The 9,435-nt window shown below is 35.4% G+C and overlaps 1 long non-coding RNA gene across 1 annotated transcript; it reads left to right on the top strand.

Annotated features, from left to right (window-relative positions):
• Window positions 1–3,719: 3,719 nt before the first annotated feature.
• On the top strand, window positions 3,720–9,059 carry LOC109158384. The gene is made up of 10 exons (XR_002050373.1): window positions 3,720–3,996; window positions 5,310–5,534; window positions 5,622–5,863; window positions 5,945–6,133; window positions 6,282–6,386; window positions 6,885–7,712; window positions 7,816–8,126; window positions 8,350–8,429; window positions 8,521–8,612; window positions 8,698–9,059. It is a non-coding gene; the product is annotated as an uncharacterized LOC109158384 (long non-coding RNA).
• The last annotated feature ends 376 nt before the right edge of the window (window positions 9,060–9,435 follow it).

Raw genomic sequence — 9,435 nt, 5'->3', positions numbered from 1 at the left:
GAAACTGTAGTTGTGTCGAACTGACACTGCAGTGTATACAGAATGAAACTGAATAACAGAGTTACTTCAACAGAGATACTTTTTGCGGAACGGCGCAAAAAGGGTGCCGTTTCTTTCATTGAACAAAACGACGTCGTTTTGAAGCTCGGTGCATAATCGATTATGCACCGCGGTGCACGATATAATTTGCCCTCAACTAAATCACTAGACCAAGGATGATTGGTTGATGATATTCCCTATGTCTCACATCCCAGCCCATTAGATTTTCTAACACATTTAATGATATTTCTTGGGCTATAACTTGGTAAGCATAAGCCTTTCTCGGAGGTCCATCGTGGAGCTAGTAATTAAGTTGATTAATTGTGCGTTTGAAAACTTAGCAAATGTCTTCTGTGTTGTAAAATCTTATTATGGACATTATTCTGGCATTGATAACATGATTTGTAACAGCTTTAGTATTTATGGAATGTTTTGTAATATCTGTCAAATATATATTATATATATACTTTGTAATCTTGTATAGAATGAGATGATGAATGAGATGGTCCTTATTTTCTCCCTTATCTCTATATATTCTATATATTCTCTCAACACGTTATCAACACGATAATTTTATGGCTCTTTTAGAGCTCGTATTGGTTGAATTTTGACGCTATATATGCTTTGTCAAATATTCTTTAATATTATAGGAAGAAAAGGAAAATAAAGAAGGGTAGTATTGTAAATCTTTTTTCTTGGTTGTTGTAACCGCCAACTTATATCAGTTTGGCATCCCCCTTCCCAAATTAATTCACTCTCATTTTTCCAGTTTCAAACTTGCTTTCACCTTCTTCTTCCTGCTGCTTTCATCATTTACGAAATGGTATCAGAGCAGCCGCGGCGGAGTTCCTACTCCGCCGCTGTCTCAGGCGAGGCAAGTCAGGATAGACAATCACTTCTCCAATGGCTAGATCGCCGGTTCGCACAGCTTCGACTACGATTCCGCATAGGAACTCCCTTCTGCAGACGCAAAGAAACCACACGATAGAGGATCTGGACTATCCATACTTCATCAGCTCGAACGATAATCTATGCGCAATCCTCGTGACTCCTCCTCTAGCAGGCAGAACAAGGCATCGAGCTGCTTTGTGATGAGAGACATTTGAGTAGACATATGTGCCATGATTTCAGCATCCTCGATGCGTTGTTCATTGTAGCGTTAATGCTTGTTAGGAATAAATTGTAAATTTTGATGAGCCGAATGATGTATTTTTGAAAAATCAAGTAGTCCCCAATTTTATTCTATTTGAGTCAGTTTAAGTCTACTTAGTATGGTGCACCCATATCATGCAACCTGATAGGAATATTTTTGTATGTTTTGATGAAGCCAAATGTACTTTAGATCCCCTTTGTTTTTAGGTCTTTGAGTACAAGCATCATAAATCAGAATAACGAATCAAAAGGAATCTACCATAGGAAGAACAAAATTAATTTGAGAAATTAATTTTGGTCCTACGAATATTCATCCGAGAAAGAAGCATAAAGGAATAGCGTTGCAAAGAATGACCAGATGAGCTTAACGGCGAAATGGTAGAAATCCTTACTCAAAACGATCACACCCGAGATTGATTCCCCCCAAGGACTTATTTTTTACTAGCCAAACTTTCGGACAAGCAAAATGTTACCGAAGGAGCACAATGCTACCAAAGGAGCACAATGCTACCAAAAGAGAACGATGCGGACAAGCATAATGTGTGCTAAGGAGCACGATGTGTGCTGACAAGCACAATGTTCAAAAGGAGCACAATGTATCAAAAGGAGCACGATGTGTCCAAAGGAGCACAATGTGACCAAATCAGAAAAGCACAATGTTCAAGTCAAAGGAGCACGATGTTCAAAGTCAAAGGAGCACAATGTGGCAAAGAAGCAAGATGATCAGAAATTGGATTAGTTCGAAGGAATTTATTCCAAGTCTACCCACATGCCACAAGAATCCAAAATTGCCTGAAAGACATTTGTCAGAATGGAAAAATATTTATGAAGACATGAATATAAAAACTTATCCTAGAAATAAATTCTATCAGATGAATTTATTTCAAAGATACATTGGATATTCAATATGACAACAAAATAATATTTTAAACAAATCAATTGGAGATAAGATATTATTTTGTCAGGCAAGTTGACAATCAAATCAAAATTGAAGACCTACTATTGTCAACAATATCAGGCTATGAAGATTCAAATTTCAAATATCAAATTATCCCACTCCAACGGATATATTTGATTGCCTACAAAAAGCCATGAAGACTTGAAGACAAAGTGTGTATGGAGCAGAGGTGTACAAGATAGACACAAGATAGAAGAGCAATACACACGAAAATTCAAAAAGTGCAAGTGCTCAAATATTCTTAGAGACTTAGTCTGAATAGTCTCAAATCTAGTTGGAGAGAGATACAATTACCTTTGTATTTGTAATTGTAAAAAGAGTATAGCTGTGTGCAAAATACTCTAGTGAGTGTAGCTGTGTGCAAAACACTCGTAGTTGCTAAGTGTAGCTGTGTGCAAGACACTTAGTTGGCGTTGAGTATAGCTGTGTGCGAAATACTCGGAGTTGAGTGTAGTTGTGTGCGAGACACTCGGAGTTGGGTGTAGCTGTGTGCAAGACATCCGGAAGAAGTGCTTGTGTAGCGCTTATTCACTATTGTAACTATGTGTGGAAAAATAGTGAATTTCTCCTAGACGCGAAAGGAGAAAAGTGGACTAGGAAGATTACGCCACTTCCGAACCACTATAAATTGCCTCTCTCATTTACATACCGCACTTACATAATTTGCTCTATCTATCTATCTTATCCGACTAACCCGTTTACTATTCACAATCAATCTTAATCGTTCGGGTTTAGTGTGTTTTCACGTATGCATGTGACTCAAACTTCTCGAGCTTAAATATTGAATTATTCTAAGCAAGTTTGACGTGTTGCATGTAACATCCGTTACACGGTCGACGTGATACGATATTTATTTACAATCTTGAATATTGTTATTATATATTGAGTGAACCATCTCCTTTATATATTCAAGACCCCTCTGTCATTTTATTCATCTTACATGCGTATTTAATTGGGCATAACTCTTTACATACTACCTTTTCCGCTGTGCAGTTTAAACTTACTCTATTTACTTGCTACTTAGAGTTGAAGTTACCAAAGAGTTATTTAATTTGTGAAAAAGTTTAGAAAGTCTATTAACCCCCCCCCCCCCCTCTAGACTTTCTACCACCCTATCGGGACCAACAATTGGTATCAGAGCGGTTGTCTATTTGATTCAACTTTGACTGCTAGACAGATCTCGAAAAATCAAGATGATGAAAAGAGATATGGCTCTTGCCCAAAACTTATTATTTTCCTTAGAGAAATTTGATGATTGGAAAATTCGCATGTAGGTACATTTATCCGCATTACATGATGAAATGTGGGAACACTACAACAAATTAAATTTTTAGCGACATATATTTAGCGGCGGTTATATATAACCGCCGCTAAATAAAAATTTTGCGACGATTAGAAAAACTGCCACTAAATTTATACTGAAACTTACAAAACATTAATTTCTTTTTAATTTAATGTGTATTTTACCGACGGTCTTTAAACCGCCGCTAAAACTCAACTAAATCAATTGTAATGACCTTCGTCTCCTCTAGTCTTCCGTCTCCTCTCGCCCTTAAAACAAAACTAAAATCTAAAATCCCTAAATCAAATTTGAAATCCCCGCGACCTACGACCTTCGTCTCCTCTAGTCCTCCCTGCTCCATCCTGGTGACCTCCGTGTCGGCGTCTCTTCCAACCACCACCGGACCACCGCTCCAGTCTCTTGTCTCCACCAGCCCCTCAAAGTGTGTGCTCCATCGCAACAGTCTCCAGTACTCCCTGAGTTCAGCAGTTCCTACGACCTCCGTCTCCACTGCCATTGACCTCAGAAAAAGGAGATTATTAAGGATTGATAATCGCTCAGTAAGGTTTGTAGACTCCTTTTAAAATCTCCGTAAGCAGAATAGTGGTGATACTCCCCTCTTTCTGGATTTGTGATTGCTGGATTAATTTTTGAATATTATGTGTTTTATGATACAATGTGATACTTCCCTATTTGTGATTACAGAGAATCGTATATGTTACTATTTATGATACAATGTTCTTTACAACCTCCAAATCTGAATTCTCTGTAAGCAAAGCTCCATATGTGTTTGAAATTTTGTAGTAAAATCAAAATGAGATTAATTTTTGAATTTTTTTTTCCACCAGAAAGTAATTAGAAACCTAAAGTTTCTAAATGAAAATGTATAATTATATGAGTTTACATTTGCTATATTCCAAATTCTTGATAGCTAGCTAGGGTATGGACTGGCAGATGTGGCTGTCTTTCTAGGTTGGCTATGAAACTGTTTTTCAATATAGTAGTTAAAGCACTTGTGAATCGTGCAAAGATAGATCCTGCATTTACAATTCTAGGTGCTGAATATATTTATGGTTTTTTTTTTTTTTTTGGTCAATGTGCTTATTTTGGATCTTTCATCAAATATTTTATTTTTTTTCAATAGTTTTCTTTGAAGGCTTTCAAATTGTAGTTTTCACAATATATTCCTCTAGTAAACAGTGTGGCGAAAGTTGGAAGAACAAAATGCTGATTTTTTTCGATCCTACTACATAAGATTGAAGCTGAAGAAACAAATCATGTTGTTCAATCATTATGATCATCTGAAATGATCACTGGGATGGTCTACTTTGAAATAGATTACTATATTTCAAATCATTTTTATACCTTTTCTCCTAATGTTAGTTGCTACCTAGTCTTTGACAAAATGATTTAGATCTCATACTATTATTTTGACTGCATTGCTTTTGGAGTTAGTATCATTGAGATGATTTATGATTAAGCTGTGGGTGTAGATAGTATATCGATTGCTGTATTTAAATGCAGAGGCATATTGCTTTACCAATTCACATCTCAAAGATTTAAAAAATGTATTCTCTTTATATGGCCTGGTAATCATGAATGGAGAAAAGCTGTTAAACATTTTATGGCCTTCATTAAGAACTTAGAAAGTAAATAACAGTTCATTGAAATTGTTTTCTGCAGCTAGGAGTTGTACTAGTTTGTGGAATATTGCTCCCTTCCCTGTCCTTTCTTATTACATCAGGAAAATAACAGATTGCTCCCTTCCCTACAATGAAAGCACAATTTCTACTCCCTAAGCTTCTTTAGTTCTGCTTGGCTGCTCAGATTTCCAATAGAACTAGCATTATAATATTTAATTTTTCATTTAATGTGTAGATATGCCAAGATCAAAAAGGTTCACGGATATGAGTCGGTCAATGTCTCATCAACAATCTTCTTCACCAACACACGAGCAATTGTTGAATGATGCACCACTTGAAGAACAAACCCAAAATAATGAAACACCTCAAGAGCAAGCTCAAGATAGTGAGACACGACAAGACCAAAATGAATCTTCATCTAAAAAGAAAACGAGGACTGCGTGGGAAGTTGATGTGATTAGTAAGTTTACATTATTATATTTATTGATTGACATGTACAAAAAGTCTAAATAAATAAATATATTAATTTAGTTTCATTTATTGACAGATGAAGAAGGATTTGTGAGGAAGAAAAAATTGAAGGTTAAAGAAGTTTGGACACTCCCATTGGGTGAAAAAATCATAGTCCCATTTGACAACTTTGATACACCATCCACCGACGCAGCTGGATTATTTACTGGAACACTTGCAGGGTTGGCACAGGAAAGTAGCACATTTCCAATCAATTTTACTGATTGGAGATTGATGCCAAAGCAATATAAAGAAGATACCTTTGCCAAAATAATCAAGGTAACAAAATAGATTCAATTATTTGCTATATTCAAAAAATAAATGTATAATGCTAATAATTACATTTACCATGATTTGAAGCTAAAATTTCACTTCCAAAATGATGAGTTAGCTGCAACTAAAGCTCAATTGCAAGTTCAAAGTGATAAATTGCAAGTTCAAAGTGATATGCAAAAGGCCATGGGAGGGGCTCTTGTTGCTATTTTGGAAAGAACTTTTGGCAAAGTTCCTGAAGAATTTGCTACCTTCCTTAACCAAACATCTCAACCAGTAAGTGCATACTTTTTTTTTTTTTTCAAATACTGATTTATACATTAAGAAAAACGGATTGTATGCATTTCTATATTGTTGTGCAAACACCATTGATTTCATTTAACTATTTAGAGTCGAGTATTGAAATTTATACTATGAAATGTAGGTACCCGATGATGGAAGCAAGCAACAATCTTCACAAGGGAGTGGAAAGAAAAATTCATCCTCTAGTCATCATGTTAATGGACAATCTTCTACATGATATGCAACTGTAAGTAGTTTCATACAATCTTCTATATGAACTTTCTGCTTTGGAAGATTAAAGAATCTAAATTTGTAGCACCAAGTTAATGTTGAAGCTAGGAAATCCTTTACATTCTTAATCTATCCTGGGGTTCATTGTTAAGGTTCTGCAGTTTCTGGGCAATGTAGGACTGCAGATTGGTCATTGGTTGTTGTTAAGGCAACTCTCTTCATTGTGACTTACCTTGTCTGCAACTGCTTATACACTCTCTATAGTCATCACTTACAAAAATGGAAAAAGACCGAGATGTCCAGTTGACTGTGAAGGCTAGAATTATATAACTAATAAAACGGCAAACAATTGCACATTTTCTATTTACATGGACTTCTTATTCTAGAGCGGTAGAAATCGGCTATGAAAATGTATTGGTAGATTTTCAGTAATGATATCCTAATTGGACACTGTCATATTTTATGTTTTTTTCTCGATAATGCTTGGGCTGATGTTTGTTGTTAAATGTACAAGGTTGCAGAGGGACTCACAGTTGACGAGATACTTGAAAACTGGATGAAGATAAAACCTGTAATAGTGGAAGAATGGAATGAAAACAAAGATGCTTTAATTGATCTTTTTGGTAATGCCAGAACACCAGGGAAGGTGATAGGGACAAATTTAGCTCTCAAGTGATCTTATGTTATTTTGACTATTTGGACAAATTTAATGTTGTTGCTCTTTTTTCTCAGAACTATTGGCTTCTTTTTTGAGTAAGTGATAAACTCATTAAGATTGTGATGAAATTTGAACATTTTGAAGTCATTTATCCACAGCTTATTTTATTTTATTTTAATTGAAAAAAGATTTGTCATTTATCCACAAGCTCTTTTATTTTATTTTATTGAAAAGAGATAAATCATTTGGTACTCCATGCAATTTTTAAAACTATTCAGACTTATTCAATAGACTTTTCAATTAATTAGATCTTCAAGTTGGAAACAGAAACATGTAATGCAGAAAGGTGATGTAATAGAGAAGTACAATTTTGTTAGGGCACATGTCCTAACACTAGTCTTCTCAAAAGTGTATAGTAGTGGAAAAGAAGAACAAATTTAAGAAATGGTAATCTTATCAAGCTTCTATTTGATTGTGATGTAAAAATTCTCAGTAGAAGAACTATGAGTAAAAATACAAGTGTTGAGTCCGCAGAGACTTTAGAGGTTTCAGGTTTTAGGGGTAAGGAAGTTGGATGCTGAACAGGTTGCTGCTGGATGGCCATCCTGGCTTTCAGCTCATGTTGGGGAAGCAATTGAGGATTGGCTTCCTAGACGGGCTGACACTTTTGAGAAAATTGATAAGGTACACTGTGATTGGGCTTTCTAATGTGTATATGCCTAAGTTATTGTTTCTCTACTTTTTTGTGTGTATATCATTAATATGCTTGATATTTTTGTGTTCTTAGATTGGTCAAGGAACGTATAGTAATGTATATAAAGCAAGGGGCACTATAACAGGGAAGATTATTGCTTTAAAGAAAGTGCGGTTTGACAATTTGCTGCATTACCCTGCCCTCTGTGATGCTTTCCCTCCCTGTCAATCTGCACATGAATCTCCAACCTATCTCCTCCTAACCAACATTAACTTCCAGTTTTACATAAATTCTAAGGAAGGGGCACTATAACTGAAATTTGTTTTTTATTTGATGTGTAGGTATGCTAGAGTAGAAGAACTCACTCGATTATGCAAATAATCTACTTTCTTCCAAATGGCAAGGTATGCATCAAATTACATACTTCGATTAGTCTAGTGCAGCCGTGCATGGTGGTTATAAACTGATTATGTATGTGTGTTTCTTCATGATACAGGGTTTTATAGTTGGTTCTATATCTGGTATTTGCAGATTTTATGAACAGGATATGCTATTTTCATTCAAGGTTGTCTTGTTTTCTGTTCCTTTTTGACGTTTTGTTTCTGAACCTCTATGTTCTTTATACAGGAATCGAGCTTTCCTTAGATGCCGAGATACACATTGGTGGTAGAAAAAGATCAAACAGCAACATGATAACTGGCATTCAGGTTTTACTCCAATGCCTTGTTCCACTTTCTAACTTCATTTCATAACCTGCAAATTCTATAGTCATAACAGCAGACCACCATTTCCTTGCAGTTTTTGTTGAATGATTCTCAGAGTCATGACTACATCTGGGGATTCTAAGATCCGTATTCTCGGTGGGCACGAGGTTGTCTGTAAATACAGAGGTAAGAAACGATCTGTTACGTCCTCAAATGCACATAAATGTTCTGCTTTCAATAACATCAAACTTTTTTCCCTCGAATTGAACAGGTCTATCAAAATTTGGAAATCAGATGTCAGCTGCATTTATACCTCAACTAGAAAACATGTAATATCTGTTGGGGAGGACTCTCGCATTTATCTCTGGAAATATAGTAGAAGAGCTCAGGTTGCTTGCTGCGGCCAAGAATGACAGCATAGTGAAGGATATGAAAATTAGAAGGATAAAGAAAGAGCAGGAGCAAAGAGGTGTCAAGGAAGAGCCACATGAGGAACCCATCACTACAGTGGAGATGAATGAGCTCTCTTTTGATGATAAAATTGCCACCAATGAGCTTGGATGTTGAATTGATTTTCTTTTAATATGTAAACTTCTTTGAATATTGTTAAACATTAGCATTTGGCAATACAAATTACATTTGATTTTCATCTAAATTAAATGTGTATTTATTTGTGTTTGCAATGCACATATGAAAGTAGATGTTTACAACAAAAAAAGTAATTTAATGACAATTATAAATTTTAGTAGAAATCCCTATTAGATGAGAAAATACAAAAAAAAAAAAAAAATTAAATAAACATTAGCGGCGGTTTTAAAACTAAAACCGCCGCTAACATTTACCAAAAAATATTACACATTTGCGGCGGTTTAAAAACCGCCGCTAAAATTTAAAGTAAATTTTAAAGAAAAATTAGCGGCGGTTTGAAAACCACCGCTAAATGCATTTAAAACCGTAAATATTAAATAAATATTAGCGGCGTTTGTAAACCGCCGCTAAATGTATTTAA

This window comes from Ipomoea nil, unplaced genomic scaffold (assembly GCF_001879475.1).
Source record: "Ipomoea nil cultivar Tokyo-kokei standard unplaced genomic scaffold, Asagao_1.1 scaffold2818, whole genome shotgun sequence".
In the NCBI taxonomy this organism is placed as follows: Eukaryota; Viridiplantae; Streptophyta; class Magnoliopsida; order Solanales; family Convolvulaceae; genus Ipomoea; species Ipomoea nil.
Note: the sequence above shows the minus strand (reverse complement) of the source record. Positions and strands in the feature narration are given on the sequence as shown.